This window comes from Zingiber officinale, chromosome 1B (genome assembly GCF_018446385.1).
Source record: "Zingiber officinale cultivar Zhangliang chromosome 1B, Zo_v1.1, whole genome shotgun sequence".
Taxonomy (NCBI): Eukaryota; Viridiplantae; Streptophyta; class Magnoliopsida; order Zingiberales; family Zingiberaceae; genus Zingiber; species Zingiber officinale.
The window spans coordinates 79,171,191-79,195,764 of NC_055986.1; the positions used below are offsets into that span (position 1 = coordinate 79,171,191).

The window sequence follows — 24,574 nt, forward strand, 5'->3', positions numbered from 1 at the left end:
TCTTAGATCCACCCTGTTCAGGGCTATATTTAATGAATATATATCATCAAAAACATGCTTTCCACAATTCTTTTTGGTGTTTGATAGGCATAAAAGTTATATTTTCCCATCTATTGGTTGTCAAAAATATAAATCAAGCTTTACACTCTCATCCCAAAAACCTTGATTCAATTAGATACTTCCAAATGAGGACGTAATCAAAGGATACTGGGCTTCTGGGCTAGCCGCCGCGTGCGCTTCCCGATTTATCCTGATGGCCGATGAAAAACTTCCGTGAAATCGGATCGGTCATCCTAGAGATAGTCAATGAGGCTAACTGGGATTATTATTTTATTTATTCAATTAGATATTTAAAATTAAATTTGCATCCTTGTCCTAAACATCTATTTTGCAGGTGTTAACATATTAAATAATCCACTAGATAGTGAAGGGCCTTGCATGCTTCGAGAGCAAGCGACGTAGAAACCCTAAATGGGGAAGTTGCAGCTCAAAAGCTGCACAAGAAGCGTGAAGGTGAAGGAGCAAATCTAGTAGAGTGAAGTAATGATGCATGCAAGGCCTTGCATTTTGACTCGTGAACAGGCTGAGTTATAATGACCGTTTGCTAGCTCACACCCAGACAACATCATATAATTGACCTATCCCTAATTTTTTTAATTTAAATATTTGAATTTCATTCTATTAATTCTGAATATAAACGAGTTTCTTCTTAACTCACCTATCAAATACATTCAAAATACATCTTATAGTACATATTCAAAAATCAATCTTCAAATTTGATCTCTTTATTTGACCTGCGTTACCACTGCACCATAATTCATCAAATGCGAAGCATCTCATTGACTGACACACTTTATAGCAACTTCATTCAAATTAAACAACAGTACGAATGTTGATGATATAGGCAAAGCACGGACGCTGCACTGCTCTGAATTCATGGCTCTGAAGGAATTGATCACTGTAAGTGCACTAAATTCTTGGCTCTGCAGGAATTTAATCATATTTAAGTGCACTGAATTTATGGCCGAGGCAATTAATCTCTAACCCTACTTCCGTGCATAGCACTCTGAAGTTTGTAATGTAGCGGCAGGTTTACCAAGGACCCTCTAGGGTCCAGCTTTTCTTTTTACCAGGCCTTCCATACTAGTTTTCAGTTAAAACTTAAAACGCATGTCCTTTTAGCAGAGTTTAATTAATTTATTTTTTGATAGATCGAATAAAACTTCAAACTAAATCTTAAACCATATCTATGTATTTTTAAATATTTTAATTTATTTATCAATTTAGAGATGACTTCATTAATAATAATAAAATAAGATAATAATATAATAAAAAAATAAAATTAAATGGTAAAAAAAAATCTATACAGCCGACTCTATATAATGGAATAAGATTTTATTATTATTGTATTTATCAATTTGGATAAAACATAATCATTATATTGGAGAAAAAATAAAATCATCATTTTAATGGTTTCTTCAAAACAGTCATATATTCTCTAAAGCATAAATCACAGAGACATTTGTCTTAATACAACAATCCTTTACATAGAAAAAATAAGACATCCAACAAAATATTTTACCCCGTTAAAAATTGACTCTAAAATCTATTTCTTTTACTACAATGGTTCAATCCGTGGGGGCAACTTAGTGGTTATATGAAATTAATAATTTTGACTAAAAATACTAAATAAATTAAAATAATATGTTAATATAGAAGCTTATTTAGCTATAGATAGCTGATAATCTAATGACTTGCCGAAACCATGTTTTGTGGATTGTAATGATAAGCTCCCTGTCTGTCGAGCTCTGCTCTATAAGTAATGTGCAGGCTTAGCACCTTCAATGCAACAGACCACTGTTTGCGAGCAGCAGTAAACCCTAAACCCTACTCCAACTGCCCTTAACGCACCAAGCAAACTCCGTTTCGACACTGGAGAAGAAAAAACTTTCATAAGAACGTCCAGCATCCATGGTTACAAAAGATGGGCAGCATGTCCAAGGCGATATTCCATGCACAGTTAGGATCATTGCTCCACCCCAAATGTCTAAAAGCTAGAATCACGCCCCAGCACAGATGTCAAACAGATAAAATCATACATAAAAGTGTGTAAAGCTTAGCAGTGCTTTGGATAATTTCATCAATGACGAACATTTTGAGCAGTAGAATCGTACGATCCACCATAATCCAGTTTGGGGAGAGACGTTTTATTAAATGTTAGAATAGCCTGGTGCCCTAATATTGATCATAATAACCAGATGGATTTGATGGCTGCAGGGCATAAACCAGGCTGGCCGCTAGCAGCAGGTAGAACACCATGTTCTGAAACTGGGACATTGTGACATTAGCTGGTTCAGCAGCAATGATACCCATAATTAGTATTGCCTGCGACAGGGTCACTGTGATCTTGTTGGGGTGTGGGGATGCCCCTCAGGTAGAGTTGAGTTGGCTAGTGTAGGACAAAGTCGAGAAAAAAAAATCCTCCCCGCACTAACCAACTACAATTTTCTGATTTACCTCATGATCGTAGGACTAACAATGTGGGGCTGTTGGATGGTGAATTTCATCTTTGACTACCATTGTTGGGGGTGTGGGGTACTGTCCATAACTATATGACTGAAACTGGGCTTGTCCCACTTGCAGATAGCCAAGAGTAGTAATTTGGCCCCCATGCTGAGTATGAGCTGCTGATGTTGGGTGAGCATACCCATCCACAGCACCAGATGCAGGCTCATAAATCTGATTGTAGGCAGGTGCGGCTGAGAAGCTGCGTTGGATCCATAAGGATATTGCTGAGGGCCTGATCCATATGATAGTGGTGCATGACCCTGATCAGCTGGATCTCCAGATTGGTTTGCTCATGGTGGTCCTGGGCCGCACCATAAGCTTGCTCGTCGTTATATGATGGCAGCTGGCTGTAACCAGACTGGGGAGCAGTTGCTTGGCCATGGACATTTATTTGATTGCGGTCCCATAGTATGCTGGTTATAAAACTGATGACCTGTTATTTGCGTATCTTAGCTGGGGTCATTATATCCTTGGCCATGGTTCTGTTGTGTGGGAGCAGGTTGCCCATAAGGGGCAGAATGTACATTAAGTGAAGGTTAAGGCTGTCATAGCTCAGGCAGAGATGGTTGTTTGTCTTCGACCTAGCGGGCCACCATGACCATAATAATCATAACCACCAGTTGGAGCATTATGGACAGTGGCTGATGATCTCAGGTCCCAACCAGCATTGCTAAAGCCACCACATGGAGCAAACTGCTGCGAGTAGCGACCATAAGAGGATATTGAGTCGACTGCGGTGGTGGGTAGGTTCCTCATGGCTGGCTGGTAAACAGGGCTCGAGCTCCCCAATGGGGCTGAGCATCTGACCCACGAGGATGGTTACGTAATTGTGGTGGTTGTAACCTGATAGAGGTGATGACCCAGGTGCCTGGGGACATCAATAAGCACTGATATTTATTGTCAAATTAAAAATAAAAAAGGTACGCACTAGGACAATGAGTTTACAGATAGCATATTGCAAATATAATAGTGTGAATAAATCTTAAACATTGTTTGCCTATCAATATAATACAAGAGAATGCAATAAGGTGCAGGCATATGGCCGAAGTAAAATTCTCTAACCGGTTTGAACGACCTTTGTATACAACAAACATCATCCAGGATACTGAAGAAGGTAGAAAATTTAGGGCTTATAAAATGCATAGAATCAAATAATATACAAGCACCTCAGATATGGTCAAAGCAGCAAGCATTCTAAAATGTTTATTTGTAGATAGTTTAGTGTTAACCTCAAAATTAAACACAGATGTAGCTCAGGCAAATCATACTGCAACTAAAATAAAAGAATCTAACTAGATTAGTGGTGATTTCTGTTAATTCTCAGATAAAAATTGAATCAATCTATAAAATAGAAACAATAAATCTCCATTTTAGATCAAAAATTGTAGATAGAAGCCAAAATAAATCTGATTAAGTTTTGATATAGGCAAAATATGATTGAGATAAATAATTCCTCTCAACACAAGGCATGCGCGCATTCATGGAAACTGTTGCAAGCTATAAAATTATTTGAATTGTCACTACAAGGATCACCATTGTTGGCAATGTAAATGGCTGGGTGAAATTAGTAACTAAAAAATGATGACCAAAAGTTTCTTCAAGGTAAATCAGCTTTCCTTTCTGCAGGAAGCATCCGCTATCACTTTCTCATTAAACTATTGTTAGTAGTCTTTTTTTTTTTTTTTTTTGTACTATAAAGGATAGATAGCCCACATGAATTATAAGAGCATAAGCAAGCTAATATGCCAAAACAATCCCTTAGTTCAAGTTATGGAGTGGAGTAGAAAATATAGCTCTTAAAAAAAAAAATAGATCCGGTATCTTAGCGGTCCCATTAGTGCCGGTCCGACGGATATGGAGGGAGATAAATGTAGATAGGTCATAGACGTATGGTGGGATAAACCCTAAGTCATCAGTTCCTGAGAATCGACCCTTGGCCATTATACCAGATACCATGCGCCCTAAAGAATGATTAAATAAAATGCGGCATTTTTCAAAGGGCCCATTCAATTTTTTGAATTTCCCAAAGGCATATTATACTTTACTTTTTACTAATGGGCGCATCTAATGCCTATAATACCCCTCCCTCTAACGGCTGTAATATGAACCCAACTTTCAAAGCATCTGAGATCCTCTATCTCAAGATTCTCGTGTCCCCATATCCCTTCGTCGATCGGATGATCATAACATCCTCATGATGTACACTGTATTCTTAAGATGTGATCTAACCTGTCCGATCAGCAAGGAGACATGGGGACATGAGAATCTTGAGATAGAAGATCTGATCTCCTGAGCCACAGACTATCCGAGCCATTCAAACATCTCCTAGAGTTTCGTGATTGCCAAGTCCTATTTTACAGACAACTCTTCCAGCACAAAACACTGTTCCGGCAGTATAGCAACTTAGGAAAAATTTGAAGACCAGTTGTTCTCCAAATAAGACTAATTAGGGTTTACTCTTTAACCCGGTGTAGATCATTACTTGGCATATAATCTACGTTCTTATTGATTCTCTTTAAGATTTTCCCATGTATGTTTTCTATCTTTTCTACCAACTACCATCTTTAATTTATTTATATTCTGAATGAATAATATATAAAAATACAATATACACAATTGTTGTGTCTATATTATTTTGAAATATTATTTTAGGATGATTTTTAGAGGTTATGATTTGCATCTTGTTTAGAATATATTGTTTTAGGATTTACTGTCCAATGTTGTGTAGTCCAGGATTTTGTACAAGTACAATCATTATAACGTAAATCATTGGTACCTGATAAGAAATGTTCTGTGTCCACCCAAGATAAGAAATTTGTTAAATTTTAGATGTTTCTCCACCACATTATCAGTAGTCCTGGTTTCTCCAACAATGGTACTGATCTCCTACTACATAGTGCTAATCATTCCAACCCAGCATCACAATGGCATTGAACTTTCAAACCCAGCACCACAGTCATTCTGATTTCTCCAACCCAACAACATGTAGAATATATGTTCTAAATGCATGATAGACGAATTAATTAAATATGATAAAAACTTACAGCGATCTCCCGCAGATCCGCAGTCGGCAGTGGCGAAAACTCGCTGTCGGAAGAGCGATCACAAGATCGGAAAGCCCTCCGCAATTCCACAAACCAAATCCCGCCGCCTTGGATGTTCTCCTCTTACTCTCGTCGCACGATCGCGATTTCACACACCATGAACCTTGGACGGACCCCTTTATATAGGGAAAGACACTAGGGGCATAATGGACTTTTCCATTGTGTGTAGTGGGGAACATGGGTCACGTTCCCCACTATCCCCATTTCCAACATCTCCCACTCGTCCAAGGTAAGTCACTAAGACTAGTTCATTCAGGTAAGTCACAAAGACTTAATAAGTCACATAGACTATTAGAGAGTTTGGTCACATAGACCATATGAGAACATCCAATCCATACTTAGAGAAAATGGTTCGTGCGACAGCAAGCACACTGAGCGATAGTTGCTAAGAAGATTGTTACACCTTGACTTAGCCGCTCTTTGAGCAATCAATGCTAATAAAGTTGTTACACTTTACTTAGCTGCTCAAATAAATTAGAGACACACTCTTCATGGCACATAGCCTCTTTCCTGGTGGCACATAGCATTTATCCAGAATCCATCCAATCTTCAAGTGACACACAGCCATTATCTTGAAGATATCCATGTCTTGCTATTTACCCAGATTAAATAATTTCTATTTACATCGATATAAACATCTCTAATCCCTTATAATGACCATTATGTCATGAGCATGTTCCATATCCAATATTCACATTCATTTCCATACATAACAGAAATGGGTCGACCAGTGAATAACAACAAAAGATGTAAATATATTTAATCTTCCTTTTTAGCTAGAATCAATTCATTTTAATCAGTCGCTTTCCTAGTTATGCTCCATAGACCGAATCATCCATAGCCATAGGATACATGCTAAAGTAGCAGACACTGATTAAAACTTCAAGTAGACAGCTAAATAGTCACTAAGGCAAAAATTGAGATTAACATATAATCTCAAAGGTCTCACATAGTAGAAAAGCGGGATTCATTCTCCTAATACCTTTATTGTCGCAATAGCACTTGTGGTATGAATCACATGCTACGATGTTATTTTCTTTACTAAAAAGAGTGCATGTTGTCTTCAAATTTAACATTGTACAGATTTCGATCTAGACATACCTAACGTCTAATCCTGAATTCAACATATGAATTCTAATATGACTTTCAACAGGTTCAGTAAATGATGGGTTCATTTACTTCGATCATTATTTACACATAAATGATCTCATCTTGACACAATTATCAAGGCGACCTCAACTTATGAATCTGTCTCTAATTTCATAATTTCATACGTAAGTTGTTTCAGTAACGGTCTTACCCCTCTTTGTACTTAACAAACAGAGATGATTGTCCATGTGAGTGGACCAATCTCCACCTGCCAACATGCTCACCGAGATCTTACATGAATGTAACAAATACAACATATACACTGAATAAATTATGACAAATTACACAATCATAACACAAAGTTTGATTGTTATTTCAATATTGTTACATTCTACGAAGTCCCAAAGACTTTACATGTTCTTTAAATGACTCTTTAGTCATTGGCTTAGTAAAAGGATCTGCAAGCATAACACGTGTAGGGACATACTCAAGAATGACTTTTCTTTTAGCCATAATATCCCTTACAAAATTATATTAATTTCTATACTTGCCTTTGCTATGATATTTGGGATCCTCGTCTTGATTATCACAATACACGATTATTGGACTCCCACATTATCCTCAGTAATTTTCGGATGCTTCAAGAACCTTCTCAACCAGACAGAAATTACATAACTAATACGCAAGCCACATAGCTTTCATGTCGAGATGGCTACACAAGCCAAACCATATATCTTCCATTATCGACAAGGCTACATAAGCCTGCTTCTTGCTATGAGATGACACCACCATTTAGCAAGAAGGTATAGCATTGTCGCCTTGATATCCTGAATATCCTTTTATCGCCTTCCGGTGTCTCGGTCTGGATTTTGGAAGCGACCAAGCCCACAACATAGCTGATATCGGGACATGTACACAACATAGTGTACATCAAACTACCAATAGCACTGGCATATGATTTTTTATTCATCTCAGCTATTTCCTCTGGAGTTTTAGGACACATACTCTTGCTCAACACAGTACCTTTCACAATAGGTGTATGTTCTATGTTGCAATTAGACATGCTGAAATGATGTAACATCTTATTTATATAAGACTCTTGTGACAGACCCAAAAGTCTTTTAGGACGATCTCTTATGATCTTTACCCCTAAGATGTATTCAGCTTCTCCCATATCTGTTGTATCAAATTGTGATGACAGCCACTTCTTGACTTCATTCATATATTCTATGTCATTTCCAGCTATCAGCATATCATCAACATATAATGATAAAATGACATACTTTCCTTTTTCCCTTTTTAGGAAAACACAATGATCCTCATTGATCATCTCAAAATCATAAGATAAAACGACTTCGTTAAATCTTATGTTCCATTGTCTTGACGCTTGCTTTAGCCCATATATAGACTTTCTAAGTCTACATACTTTTTGCTCTTGGCCTTCAGCAATGAAACCTTCTGGTTGAACCATATAGATTTCTTCGTCAAGATCACCGTTAAGGAAAGCGGTTTTTACATCCATTTGATGTAATTCTAAGTCATAATGTGCCACAAAGGCCAAAATAACTCTTATTGATACAAATTTCACTACGGGAGAAAATGTCTTTTCAAAGTCAATACCCTCCATTTGGGTATATCCTTTTGCAACTAAACGAGCTTTGTATCTGTTAATCGATCCATCTGCTTTCCTCTTTATTTTGAGAATCCATTTATTCCCAATAGCCCTTCGGCCCGGAGGAAGATCAACTAAGTCCCAAACATGATTTTGAATCATGGACTCCATCTCTTCAACCATTGCAGCTTTCCATTTTTCTCTAACTCTACATCCCAATGCATCCTCAATGGATTGAGGCTCGTCGTCGTCAATTGGAAGTGTAACTAATGCCTCATTCTCAATATCAAACCTCTTCTTAGGTTTGATCTTACGAACACTTCTCCGTAAGTTGGGCTGTTGAGAAGTCAACTCATGACTCGGCATATCACTCTCACTCGGTTGACTAGACTCAGGTATCCCTTTTGACACCTCTCTTGTTGATAATATCTCATCCTCCTCAAATAGAGGAACATTTTTATCAACATCACCTCTGATTGGGAACTCTGTTTCGAGAAAAGTCGCATCTCTCGAGTCTATTTCGGAGATGGTTCCATCTAGTTGCTCACCTATAAAAACAAAACCTTTGGAGGTCTCATGATATCTTATAAAGATACATTTCTTACCTCTAGGCCCTAGTTTTCCATACTTGTGAGAACTATCATGAACATAAGCAGCTGATCCCCAGGGTCTCAGATTACTCAAATCTGGTTTTCTGCCTGTCCAACGTTCATATGGGATAGATGAAACTGACTTTGAAGGCACTTTGTTAAGTATATAGGCTGCAGTTAATAATGCATCTCCCCAATAGGAGATTGGCAAATTAGCTTGCGCCATCATAGACCTAACCATTTCAAGAAGAGTCCTATTTCTTCTTTCAGCTACCCCATTTTGCTGTGGAGTTCCAGGGATTGTTAACTGTCTAATAATCCCTCTATCATTACATATTGTCTTGAACATATCAGACAAATACTCCCCTCCACGGTCAGTGCGTAAAATGGCGCGGAGTTCCAGGGATTGTTAACTGTCTAATAATTCCTCTATCATTACATATTGTCTTGAACATATCAGACAAATACTCCCCTCCACGGTCAGTGCGTAAAGTCTTAACTTTACGTTCCGTTTGATTTTCAACTTCGTTCATATAACGAATGAAGCAATCTAATGCTTCAGATTTGTGAGAAATCAAATACACATGACCGAACCTAGAGAAATCATCAATAAATGTAATGAAATAGGAAGCTCCATGTCTAGCCTTCACATTCATTGGACCACAAATGTCCGAATGAATTAACTGCAATGTTGATTCAGATCTAATAGCCTTACCAAATGGTTTCCTAGTTGCTTTTCCAGCAAGACAATGCTCACATATAGACAATTGAATCTTAGCTCGAGAGCCCAATAGACCCTCTCTAGCTAACCGATTCATACGTTCTTGTCCTATGTGTCCTAATCTAGCATGCCAAACCTCATCGGTTATATCTGCATCACTAGTTAAAGCAATGTTTGAAAAACAACCATCAATAACATAATTGACATCTGGTTCAACAACAAATTGTTGTTAAACCCATAGACAAGCAACAACATGTTGCTTATCTTTCTACACTAGTAAAAGAATACAATACTTGATAGAACACATCTGAAACAAGATTTCCTGAGGAGCATACAGGACATCATGTAGAAATAAAACTCTACCACCACGTAGGTTGAGTTTGCAAGTGCCGACTCCTTTGACTCAACTCTTGCATTATTTCTCACATAGATCCACTTGTTGCCACTGGTACTGACGGTACTCAACAAATGTAACTCGTTCCGGAGCTACATGGTTGGTTGCTCCCGAATCTATAATCCACAAAGGATAAGAATCAGCTAACAACACTGAACTAGCAACAAAATGTTCTTGAAAAGAAGACACTTGGATTTACCTTTTTCAGCTCATTGCACTCCCGAGCAAAGTGGCCCTTTTTGCCACAGTTAAAACAAGTCAACTTGTTTTTAGGTTTCTTTCCAGTCTTCTTGACTATCTTCTTGATTGGGCCTTGTCCCACAACAGTAGCTTCCCTCTTCTTTCCCTTCCCTTTCTTGAACCATTTCTTTTTCTTGGATCCATATGATCCAGCAGAATTTACTGCCACATAGGCTTGTCCAAAAATCCTTGCGGATTCAACTCTCTCCACCTCCAATTCTACATGGCGTGAGACATCAGTGAAAGTCTTGATACTCTCACTGTGAGTTAAGGTCTGCTTCATGGTCTCCCAAGAATCTGGAAGTGAACGAATAACTGCTTGAACCTGTTGTTCATCAGTCAACTCATGACCAGCAGTTTTAAGCTCCCGAATCATGTTCGACATCTCCCTAAGGTGTTGAACCATTGATACGTTCGGACGCTTTTTGTAGCTGTCAAATTTAATTGTCAGCTGTCGAAGCTTGCTCAGACTTACTCCACTGTATTTTTCTTTAAGGGCAACCCAGACTTCATGAGCCGTAAGATATGACTCATATTCAAAAGCTAGGTCGTCTACCATTGAACTAATCAATATACCCTTTGCAGTGGAGTCCTTTTTCTTCCATGCCTTATAGGCATCAAGATCTCGTCTGTGTTGTGCAGTGGGACCATCTACAAGTACTTCCATAACCTGATTTACAGCCTCTAGAACTTCTTGTTCCTCAAGTACATATTGTATCCTGAGGTGCCAGATCTTATAGTTATCCCCATTAAGTTTTTCACCTTTGTTGAGTTCAGTTATTATGTTTTTGGTTGCCATAATCTATCATAAATAAACAAATTATTTAGTATTCAGTGTATATCATATGTATGCAATTTATGATTGACTTAATATTACTTTGAGTTGGTTTACAAAATCAAGTGACAACTATGTTTTCACTCATCATCCGTATGATCAATCAAATTAATATTAATCAATTCTATTACATACATCCCAACAAATGAACTAATCATTTATAATATCATGAATTCATTAATTAAATGAACCAATCATTTAATATATCATGTTTTTTTAATTAAATGAACTAATCATTTAATACAATGAACTAATCATTATCATGTAAGCAAACGACATAAATAAATGAACATATCATTAATATAAAAATCTTGCAAATTGTTAACATATAACCAATTGACATGAATGAAATGGACTAACATTGTTCATACAAAACGACAATAAAAATAACAGAACTCTAATAAACTAGATAGACTACCATCACTCCCATTGGGATAGACACTAGTGCGGTGGCCAATATAATTCCTCTCAGCCTGGACTCATTTGGGGTAATCACAGGTGGGACAGTTTCAGGATTCTCTATTGGATCCACAATTGGATCCTCTTCTAGTTCCTCCTCAATCATTTTCGGGTCCTCTTCGAACTCTTCGGATCCTCTTCACCGTATGATGAAGCAGCTCCTCACAATGTCTGAATATGTGACGCGTCCTTGATGACGCCCCCAAATATAGTCTGCTATCATCCTAGGATTTTCTGGCAATGATTGCATCAAAGCCCAAATCCTATAACTGTCTAGGACTGGAAACTTTTCTCGCTCAAGTTTCCAAAACAGATCATCAAGTCGTCCAATGTGTCCGTCGACTCCATAAGCAGAGTTGTACTCTATCTCCTGAATCTCCTCCCTGAGCTGATTTCGTCGCACTTCGCGACGAGTCAATGTGGTAATCGTCCGTGCCATTTGAAAAATTGAAAATAAATAAGTCAGTACAAAACCGACTAACCAGTACAAAAACCGGCTTATTTCAATTTATACAGGCATAGTACCAACATAATAAATCAAGAAAAACAAATCTTCTCGATTTTCAGGAGTTCAGTCGACAATTAGAACCAATCTAATTGGTCAGACCCATTAGATCGGTTGATCAGGGATCCAGATCCTAAGCTTGGTCCATTGTCCTTAATTAGAACTAATCTAATTGGACATGGATTTTGTGCCTATATTCTGTTACTTTTTCTCTAAGTCTATTTCTACCAATTTCAGATTTATTGATCAAACTCAGATCCGTTTGATCAAACCAATGCCCATTGGTTTAAGTCCGACCAATTAGAACAAATCTAATTGTTTTGATCAAATCTGACTCATTAGAACAAATCTGGTCATTTGATCATATTTGGTCCAAGTCTAATTAATCAACCCAAATTAATTTCGGATTTAGATCAAATTGGTTCAATTAAATCAACTAATGATTTAATTCTGAACCAGATCTGAATGGACCAAAATTACTTTAGATTATTTATCATAAATGATAAATTAATTGAACTCAATATTCAATTAATTATCGCATATAAATAAAATTAATACTAACAGTATGCATTATTTGACAAACAAAAATTATACTTTAATTAAAAAACATAAACATATTATGTTTCTTAATTTCAAATGCATGCAATAATTTATAATAAACGTTACCCATTTTTTTTTTTATAAATCTACTGTTTTGCAAAATATTTGCATACTGTTTTGCAAAATATTTGCATGCATGAGTACGTGGGAATTTATTTGTTCACTGTTTTTTTTATAAACATAAAAAAAAAACACCCACGTCTTTTGCACCGTGCTTCACAAATGCACGATTTTTTTTTTCCGTCGGCGCCGTGCCCACGATTGACCACGCCGATGCTGCACCTCGCCCATAGCCTCCATGCAACCGTAACAGATACAGTCGCCGGCCACGAAGGCCAATCTCCGGCCTATTTGGGCGGTCACCGGTCACTGTCATCGTCGGCAAATCCATGCAGCGTTGCAATTTTACAAATTTAGCACAGCGTGTATGCTACGACACATTAGTCGTGCAAAACAGCGACAGGAAATGACGAAGCGATACAGAAAATTTCCAAATAGAGATTTCATAATTCGTCTCTAAGCATTTAGAACTAACACAGCTCTGATACCAATGTAGAATATATGTTCTAAATGCATGATAGACGAATTAATTAAATGCGATAAAAAATTACAGCGATCTCCCGCAGATCCGCAGTCGGCAGTGGCGAAAACTCGCTGTCGGAAGAGCGATCACAAGATCGGAAAGCCCTCCGCAATTCCACAAACCAAATCCCGCCGCCTTGGATGTTCTCCTCTTACTCTCGTCGCACGATCGCGATTTCACACACCATGAACCTTGGACGGACCCCCTTTATATAAGGAAAGACACTAGGGGCATAATGGACTTTTCCATTGTGTGTAGTGGGGAACATGGGTCACGTTCCCCACTATCCCCATTTCCAACACAACATAATGGTGTTGATCATTCCAACCCAACATTACAGTGTTTGCTGAACTTTCAAACCCAACACCAGTTATTCTGATTTCTCCAACCCCAGCAACATTGTGGTATTGATCATTCCAAACCAACACTACAATGGTGCTGAAATTTCAAATCCAGCACCAGTCATTCTAATTTCTCCAATCCTGCAACACTGGTGTTGATCATTCCAACCCAACACCACAGTGGTGCTGAAATTTCAAACCTAGCACCACAATTGTTCTAATTTCTCCAACTAGTAACACGGTGTTGGTAATCATTCCAACCCAGCACCACAATGGTACTAAACTTTCTAAACCATCACTAGAGCATTCTGATTTCTCCAACCAAGCCAAACAGTGATGTTGATCATCCCAACCAAGCATCACAATAGTGTTGAACTTTCTAATCAGCACCATAGTCGTTCTGATTTCTCCAACCCAACAACATAATGTTGGTGATCATTCTAAGCCAACACTATAATTGTTCTGATTTCTCCAATCTAGCAACACAGTGGTGTTGATCATTACAATCCAACACCACAATGGCGCTGAACTTTTTAATCCCTCACCAGAGCGTTCTGATTTCTCCAACCTAACAACATAGTGGTGTTGATCATCCAACCCAGCACCACAGTAGTACTGAACTTTTAAACCCAACACCAGTCATTCTAATTTCTCCAACCCAACAATATAGTGGTGGTGATCATTCCAACTCAGCACCATAGTAGTGCTGAACTTTCTAATCCAATACTATAAGCATTCTAATTCTCTAATCCAACAACATAGTGGTGTTAATCTTTACAACCCAGCACCGCATTGGTACTGAACTTTCTAACTAGCACCATAATTGTTCTTATTTCTCCAACTCAACAACACTGGTGCAGATCATTCCAACCCAGCACCACAGCAGTGCTGGACTTTCTAACCCAACACCATAATCGTTTTGATTTCTCCAACCCAACAACACAATGGTGTTGATTATTCCAACTCAACACCATAGTAGCGTTGATCTTTCTAACCCAGCACTATAATCGTTCTGATTTCTCTAATCCAGTTGTGCTGATTATTACAACCCAGAATCACATTGATACTGAACTTTCTAACCAGCACCGCAGTCATTCTTATTTTTCCGACCCAACAACATAGTGGTGTTGATCATTCCAATCCAACACCATAGTCTTTCTGGTAATTTATTATGGATAGTCAACTATCTCAGTCGACTACTAAACTTTATGTGCTCCATCTGTGGACTCTAGTAGACTGCAGCATTTGACTGTCAAAACCTATAGCTGCATTGAACTTGGTTTGAAGTGTTTATCAACAATCAGCTCGTGTGTCAATTGACACAATGTCATAACTTCATCTAGGAGGCTCAATACCACTCTTGCAAAGTGACTCTAGCTTTGCTATACTCTTCTTTCACTCCATGCTCTAGTTTCAGTATTCCTGTACCTCTAAGTGTGTCAATGAGTTTCGGTTAAAATATGATGCCCTAAGCATCTCTAATTGGACTCAATCCAAATGCATTAGGTTGGAGAATTGCCACCGAGTGTCACCATGCCCTAAAGATACAACCTCATGACCTTCTAAGCTATGTAGAGCCTATTTATAAAAGATCAGTCAATGTGTCAATTTGCACAATGTCATAACTTCATCTAGGAGACTCAAACCAAGTGTTGCATAGCATCTCTAGCTTCTCTACACCTTTATTCGACTCCATGCCCTAGTTTCATTATTCATGTACCTCTAGATGCATCAATGAGTTTCATCCAAAACCCATTGATGACCCTAACTAGCTCTAATTAGATTCAATCCAAGTGCATTAGGTTGGAGTATTGCCACCGTGTGTCACCATACCCTAAAATTACTAGCTCATGACCTTTTAAGTTGTAGAGAATCTATTTATAAAAAATCAACTTGTGTGTTGATTGACACAATGTCATAACTTCATTTAGGAGGTTCAGCACCAATCTTGCAGAGTAACTCTAGCTTATTTACACTCTCCTCTTCCTCTCTATACCCTAGTTTCAGTACTCATGTACCTCTAGGTCCATCAATGAGTTCCGGCCCAAATCCATTGATGGCTCTAGACATTTCTTATTGGACTCAATTCAATTGCATTAGTTTACTGCATTGCCACTAAGTGTCCCCATGCCCTAAAACCGCAGCTTCATGACCTTCTAAACTATGGAGAGCCTATTTACAAAAAATCAGCATGTGTGCCAATTGACACAATGTCATACCTTCATCTAGGAGGATCGGAACCAATGTTGCACAGCAACACTATGTGAAGTCTATGTAATTGTTATGATTGCAATTTTTTCCTTTTTGCAAGGACCCTATTCATGATGAAGTTTTCACATTCGTTGAATCTATTAAATCAAATTTGGAGGAGAGACCGTTAACTAATCAATAATCCATAAATGGGTCCACAACTAATATTTCATCTACTTTTGAGTATACTAATGTGGGGAACAGAAACACAAGTTATTTCACCTTTAATCTCAATGAAGAAGCTAATAGATTAGAAGATGACCTACCTAATACGAGAATGGTAATTGGAAAATACTTTGAGGGAACTTGGAGTTAGCAGGAAGTAAATGATATTCAAATTATAGAGGGATTAGAATGCAATACTAACGAACAAGAATTCTTAACAAATGATATTCAATTTGAATAAGTTGATTTTAACCCCGATTAGTATAGTGACTTCGAGGAGCTCTCACTTGCAAATGATCCATATGTTATGAATTCATGATTAATAAATACAAGATGCAACGAACTTAATGAATTTTTCGTTGGTCAAGTGTTTCCCTCTAGGCAGGAGTTCAAGGATGCATTAGTAAGGCATGTTATGGTCAAAAACTTCAAATACGATCTAGTTGACATCTGGCTCAATAGAATAAAAATTATTTGCTTCAATCAACCATATACATGAAGAATAGTTGCAAGGAGAGATGTGAAGTTCACTGTTACAAAATATGTTCGAAAACACCAATGCAACACCATCAAGGAAACACCTAATCACCATGCTTGCACATCTACATTTGTAGTTTCTCAAATTCAAGGGCAGTTTGTTTCTTCTAATAATTACAAACCAAGGATGATGCAAAGAGAAATGCAATCTAGGTTTAGGGTGCATATATCATATAAGAAAACATACTCAGCCCAAGAGAAAGCATTAAAGAAAGTTATTGGTGATTTTGATCAAGCCTATAGTGATTTTCCAATGTATTTATGTTAGTTAAGAGTTATGTACACTGATATTAATGTTGCACTATAAAGAAATTGTGATAATCAATTCCAATTAGGGGTGTCAATTTGGATGGTCAGGTGGGTCGGGTGGGTCGAATGGGTTCAGGTTGGGTCGAAGTAAGAATATTACCAAAAAAAATCCCAACTCGAACCCCACTCAACCCGAAAACAATAACCCTGAACCTGAATAACCCGAACGACCCAATTAAAAAAGACATTTTTTTTACTATTTTCTAGTGTTGCTAAACTGCGGCTGAGGTGGCCACCTAGGTGGAAGGTGGTGTTTTAGGCATAGGTTAAAAAACCATGGTGCTTTAGTTGATTTCAAAACAACTCACGCTCATGCCTCCTTTCGCCTCGAACCGCTACTGCTACTCCATCGCTGTTGTCGCCCACCACCAATGACACTGCCATCTTTGCTGCTGCCACCATCGCCTACTATCGTCTTTAGATTAGGTTTTGTATATTTGATATTTCGGTTCTGAAAAAAATGTAACTCTTTGTTTCGGTTTCAATGGCTTCACTTCGGACGCAGGACGCGTCATCTAACCCGAACAACACGTCTAGGCCCATCGCGAGGCCCGAGCGATGCTTCTGGGCCTGTCACCGGCCTCGAGCGATGCCTTTGGGCCCATCGTCGGGCTTGGGCAACGTGTCCGAACCCAAGCGATGGGTCTGGACTTGTCACTGGGCTAGGCGACAGGTCCAGCGATGCATATTGTGTCCGAAGTGAAGCTGCTGAAGCTGAAAAAAGTGGTTTTTCATTTTTTTTTTAACTTAACGTAGGATTTAATCGAATAACTTTATATTAATAATTTTAATCAACTCCTAGATATAGTTAAAATAATTTAAATAGACTTAATTAAAGCCTAATAAAATTATCCTATTAATTTAATATATATTAAAATATATATATTTTATAAAAATAGATTATTTTTTTTTTTAATTAATATATTTTATAGCAAGTTTGTATTCTAATTTTTTATCCTTCATTTAATTATTGAAGATTAATTGCGGAAAATGAGAAACAATCAGAGATGGAATAGAAGTGAAAGTCTATTGATACTGTTTTGGATTATGGCGTGTTGTATTGTAAAGAAAAAAGAAATTGGATCACATGTAAATTGCGTATGAAGCTTATTAAGGGAGGAGTTTATCGGATGAAGCTTTACATTATGGGTATTGTAGGACAAGTTAACGCATGTCGTAAAGCATCCGATGAAGACAAAAAAAAAGAGTAAGAGCTTATCTTAAAAATAACAAGAATAAGAAGAGAGAAAGGGTGGAAGAACTAAAAAAAGAGAGGACGAAAATAAATATAGGTGTTGATGTAGAGGATGAAGATTATCAAGTGAAGGGAAATTCTTCTAAAAAGAAGTCAAAGCACCTCGGGCCTATTGATAAATGGGCATTCACAATCAATCCAACAAAGGCAAGATAACAAAACATAAATGATGCATTGAAGTTAAAGTTTATAAATGATGTGCATGCTTGCAAGATGGATTTATGAGGCGGGGATTCCTTTTCATGCAATTGACAATCAAAACTTTAGACAATTTGTAGAGGCGGTCAATTCGGCTCGAGCTACAAATCTCCAAGTCAATATCTTCTACGAGAGCCACTTTTGAAGGACTGAATTACCTCTAAAAAAAAGTATAAATAAAAGTGGATGAAAATGGATGTTTAATTATGACCGATACATGGACGGATTGCAATAGAAGTATTATGAATTTATGTGTTAATTGCAAACTAGATATTTCATTCTTTGGTTCTATTGAAGAACCCATGGAGGCACGCACCACGACTTACATCTTTGAGTTTGTGGAAAAAAATATCAAGGAAATAGGCTCTCAATATGTTGTTCAAATAGTGACATACAATGTGACAAACAATATGGCAGCAATGGAGTTGTTGAAAGTTACGCAACCTCAATTTTTTTGAACATCTTGTGCGACTCATAAAATCAACCTCATGCTTGAAGCAATTGGAAAGCTCGGAATGCTTGAGAAAACAAAGGCCCTAACAATATTAGTTTATGCACATCATAAAACTTTGGCTATTACGAGGAAATATACCAAGAAGGGAGATATTGTGAGGCCCGGGGTGACTAGATTTGCTACTTCATTTTGACTTTGGAAAGTCTCAAAGGCAAGAAAAGATCAATTGAGACTTATATTCACTTCTGAGACATGGAGCAACACAAAATTAAGTAGTGTGAAGGGGGAAATGGCGAAGGCAACAGTAACAAGTATCTCTTTCTGGAATGGTATTTTTTTTTGCTTTGAATGTTTTCACCCCTTTAGTGGAAGTTTTACGTCTTGTTGATGGTGACACAAAACCCTCAATGGCCTTTTTATTGAGTGCACTTAAACGAGCCAAGGAAGAGATTAAAAAGGCTTTCAAAAAAAAGAAGAAAATGTCACCCCTATTTTTAAAGATTATTGATGAGAAGTCTAAGGGTAGACTTGATATTTTGCATTATGTCGCTTATTTGTTGAATCCGGTTTTATATTCAAAGATTCAAACATACAAAATGACACTAATATTCTAGATAAATTCTTGAATTGTGTTGAGAGAATTTTTCCTACCGATGAGGACATGTAATCCACTATTTCTAATGATGAATTTTTGAAGTATATGAATAAATCCGGAAACTTTAGAAGAAAGATGACGGTCGCGGCATATGAGAAGGTGGATGTATACTATGACTTTGATCCGGGTACTTCTCTTTCCTTTATTTCTATTCACTAACATAGATGTCTCTTTTATATATTTTTGGGTTTATTAATTTTTTGCCTCTCTAATTTTTTAAGTTGGAAGGTGGTCCAATTATGGTAGTGACACTCTAAACTTACAAAAAAATGGTAATAAGATTTCTCTCTTTGGCAAGTAGTTCATTGGAGTGTGAAAGAAATTGGAGCCAATTTGAAAGGATAAATGACAATTCATAAATTATATTATCTATTTTGTCTTTTTATTAGTTTTTAATAATTTTCTAATTGTTTAGATACATACTAAGAAGAGGAATAGGCTCGATACATCAAAATTGAATGATCTTATATATGACAAATTCAATGACAATCTTACATAGAAGAAGAGTAAAAGAGATTTAGATTTGCTTCTATCCTCTCAAGCTAGTGAAGATCAAGGTTGACTCGTTTATGGTGGTAATGAATATGAGGTTGAGCTAGGTTTGGGACTCACTTAGAGAATGGTAGCGGAGGGCTCGGGAGTGGGTAAAGTGCTACAACCAAAGAGGAGGGCAAGGAGCATCCCCATTAGAGAGCTTGATAAAGATTTAGATACATCGGAGGAAGAGAATGAAGATGTTGATTTTGAGTTTGATATGAAAGGATTATGGATGCAGCTGATGGTGCATGTGTAGATGATTTACAAGATTAATTATGTTTAGTCTAGTCCTTATTGGTTTGTTGCAATGTTAGATTGAAACTTTAAATTTTAAACTTAGACTTTTGGTAGAAGTAATGATATTACTTTTTTAATATTAATATGGTGATGAATTTTTATTAATTCTCTTGTTAATTGCATTTATTAATATAGTGATAAAACTTTCATTTTTATATTATGTATAAAAAATGCTAAAAAAAATTCAACTACTTAGGCACCTCCTAGGTGGCCGAGGTGATAGGCGGTCATTGACAACCTCGCCACCACCTACAGTCATTTACAACACTGCTATTTTCCTTATAATTTTTCATTTTTATCTTCATACTTTATCGTTATCATACTAACCTTCTATCATGTAGATAAATCATCTTAATTTTTCAAAATAAAATTTAATTTAACTCCAAAAAAATCCCCTAAACCTTAAATTTAAGTCAACCCAGGTCAACCCGAACTTAACCTGATCCTAACACAAGCTAAAAAACTCCAACCTGAATCTGAAAACCCCCAATCCGAACCTAAAAATTTTCGAATCGATTCGAGTCAAGTTCTTTTTTGACACCCCTAATTCCATTACTATTTTTGGACTTTTGATGCTTGTGGAAGAATATTCAGGTCTGTGACTAAGCAAGGTCACCACAAGAAGCCTCGCAGGCCACCGTAAGCTCACGGAGGCCTCACAGCCAGGCGAGGTCGTCACAACCTCACAAAGGCCTAACAACTAGACAAGGTCGTCGTGACGCCATCGCAAGAGGCCTTGTGGCCAAGCAAGGCCCCTACGACCTCGTAAAAAGCTCGTGGCAAAGTTGTTTGGGATCATCAGAGTTTTAGCAAGAGGAAGGTTCTCCGTTCGGTGTTGGTGTCGAAGCACGATGTTAATCGGCGAGTAGAACAATAAATCCCGTCAAGGGAATGATTCAACACCTTAATCCCCAATCTCAAGTCCAAGCAATTTCACTAACCATAACTTCTTCAATGGAAAAGATGAACGCCATTTATCCCTCTTCAGTTGATGACAATGAGAAATGGAAGTTTTTCTCTACTCAAGAGAGCAATGCACACCTCAATCGAAAAGCACAGTGGAATCATGAAAGCAATCCAATTCCATATTGGCATCTCCAGCACATTTAAACCACCACAATTGACCGCAATTGCATTGGTCATACAATTATTAAGACCTTTTCAACAAAGAACTCAGATTTCTCAAATTCCTCAATTATACTTCTGCTATGAATAGGGTAATCATCCTACAGAGGTAGAGATATACACATAAAATAGCTTTTTCACTTACAAAAGGTGATGACTAGGGGAAAGATAATATTGTTAGGCTACAAGGAAAAGGCTCTGCATAAATCTCAGGTCTAATATTCATAAAAACCATGAGGATAAAAGAGTCTTGAGTTTTAATTCAGTAGACCTGGATGTCTTGCAAGATTAAGACATTTCCCTAAAAGCACTGAATGGCTATTTAGGCAACTTTCAAGATTAAGACATTTACCTAAAGTACTGAGTGGCCATTATGTTTAACTGAATTACATTGCTGAACTACTAATTCCTTAATAGTATATTCCAGCAAGTCAGAATTTTTAAGGCCTTAACAATTATTCTAGTTGAAGTCAATGGAAAAATATTTTGGGGCATAGGAAATAACGTTGAAAATAAACAACCATGATCACCAATCTTGACTCAGAGAGGAAGCTCACAAAATAGAGGTGCAACATAACTAATGTATAATAGTCTAGCAAATCAACTGTAAAAGGAAAGAATACTGCACAACAGACCTGATTCATTACTTCCTTGAACACTTCTTTGGCAGATTCAATTTGTCTTCGGTCACCAGTTACATGAACAGTTCGTTCCTTTGATGCATCACCCTTTAGGGAGTTGTGGTCTTAACTATAAGAAGTATTAGGTAGAAAAAAACTAAACAAGTAATTGTGAGTGTGTTAACAAGCACCAGTATTAAATTCAAGACAAATGATCTGTGTTAATATCACAATTTGTATGTGAGCACTATCGGAAATAGCCTCTTGTAAAGCGATATAAGGCTACGTAGAATAGACCCTTTCCCGGGACCCCGCATTAGTTGGAGTTTTGTGCATCAAGTTGTCCCTTTATGAAGGGGATCCTTGGCGCAACGGTAATTTGTATGCGAGCACCAGATCTAGTTTGTAGATTTTTAATAGTCTCACCACCGTTGCCTATGATAATACCAACCTACACAGTGGAAAACACAAACTGATCTAAAAAAGGTAACCAAGAAAAAAATGCTTATAGATTACACATAACTTCTCATTTGGCACTTTAATTTCAAATTGTGCTCCATCGGATTGTAAAGTACCAAAACCTCTAGCCACAAGGGATGGTGAACCACTATCATCAGCTTAAGAGAAAAAAGGTGTTACAAGAAATTAGTAAGCAACGCAAGAGTTAGACATGCAGCAAAACTTATCATGATAATAAGAAAAAAAGGCCAAGATGGATTTGCAAATAAACACCCAACAAACCTCAGCAATGACATCCTTTATGAATTTCTCTGCCTTGTTAATGTTGTCCAGGACCATATTAGTTCGACTGGCGAACTATTAGAATCTGGATCAGCTTCAGCATATCTTGTTATTTTAATTTTAGTTCCTGAGTTGTACTGCAGGTATCTTATTGTCTCGTCAGTTTTCCCAACAAGAACACCAACTTGTATATGACATTTCATCAACTTAGAATGTGTGACTCTTAAAATCTCCAATCCTTAAATGAAGGAAATGAGAGGAACTCATTTCTTTTTTCCATGCCAAAACCTCCGACTTGATGACAATAATTGTTATAGTCCATTACTGTGGAATAACAGCACACCAATTGCTTTGCAAATCACTAGTCTGCCAATTTGACAAGTCTGCACGTTATGTAATATATTTAACTTATCCACTAGAATATTTTGAAAAGATAAATCAAAAGCAAATAACACTCATGCCAGTGCATGTCAGATTCCTATCAATAATAAGAATACATGTTATAACTTTTAACATGGTATGCATGATCAAAAAAGAATTCAACTGCTGATTACAGATAGAAAACAAAAAACAGTTTCATTACTTTCCATTATGTCTACAGAGAATGCATTCAATTTGACAACAGTAGTGTTATACAAAGAAGATATTTTTTCAAAAGCTCATATTGAATACAACAACCAAACCTTATCCCATTAAGTAGGGTCAGTTATATGGATTCTCCTATGTCATTGGACTCTATCCCTACTATATCATTATCTATATTTAAATAAATTTTAGCATATTTTATATTTGCTAAGTTTTCTTTAGTATTCCTCTTCCTCGTTTAATATGCATATTGTCATAGTTTCAAATTGTCTAACTGAAGCATTTATTAGTCATTTAAGTTATAATTTAAAATCTCATGTTATGCCGGACGACACAGGCAAAACATTTCATTTCGCCTGCCAACTAACACAACACTGACATTGGCATGCCCCTCACGAGGCCTCATGGCCTCGGCGAAGGCATCGGACGAGCATAGAGATCGCATCGGCAGTTGGCGTGTGGGTGTGAGGCAGGAAAGTTAGGTTTTAATTAAAGTTAGGTTAATAATTTTAATCAACTCATAGCTATAATATAGATATTTTAAATAAACTTAATTAAACATAGAATTATCCCATTGACTTAAGTATATATATAAGAAATTGTTAGCTTACACACCCACCTGTGTGCGACTCCGTAGGCGACTGAGTGAACTCGGGGGACTCGAAAGTGAGTTGGGCACCCCAACTAACTTCCGGATGCGCCGAATTCACTCAATCGCCCATAGAGTTTGCACACGGGCGGGTGTGCATATATATATATATATATATATATATATATATATATATATATATACCCGACTCACTTTCGAGTGTTCCGAGTTCACTCAATCGCCCATAGAGTTACACACGGGCAAGTGTGCATATATAATTATATATATATATAATCCCATATTTTTTAAAAAATTATATATTTTTATTTTAAATATTTTGATTAAATTTTTTATTTTAAAAATATCGAAATCATATTGCCATGATACAGTACTGAAACCGTATCGTTCCACTCACATATTGAAACTCTGATATGGATCGAGATTTTAAACAAACACGTCTATCAGAGTGTTCCCTTAATAAGCGCAATCCCGATTTTCTCTCTAATATTCTCATTTCTTATCTTATTCATCCTCATATATTCGCACATCCATCTTAACATCATCATCTATGTGACTCTCATCTTCTATTTGTGTGTTCGAGTTGTAACTCAACATT

The 24,574-nt window shown here is 37.1% G+C and overlaps 1 long non-coding RNA gene across 1 annotated transcript in view; it reads right to left on the bottom strand.

Moving 5' to 3' along the window:
* Positions 1–1,506: 1,506 nt before the first annotated feature.
* LOC121968161 overlaps positions 1,507–24,574 on the bottom strand; it is a 45,883-nt gene continuing 22,815 nt past the window's right edge. The window contains exons 3-5 of the long non-coding RNA XR_006107975.1: positions 22,785–23,167; positions 22,059–22,660; positions 1,507–3,436 (exon numbers count right to left, since the gene is read on the bottom strand). This is a non-coding gene — a long non-coding RNA (uncharacterized LOC121968161). The remainder of the gene's footprint in view (positions 3,437–22,058; positions 22,661–22,784; positions 23,168–24,574) is intronic.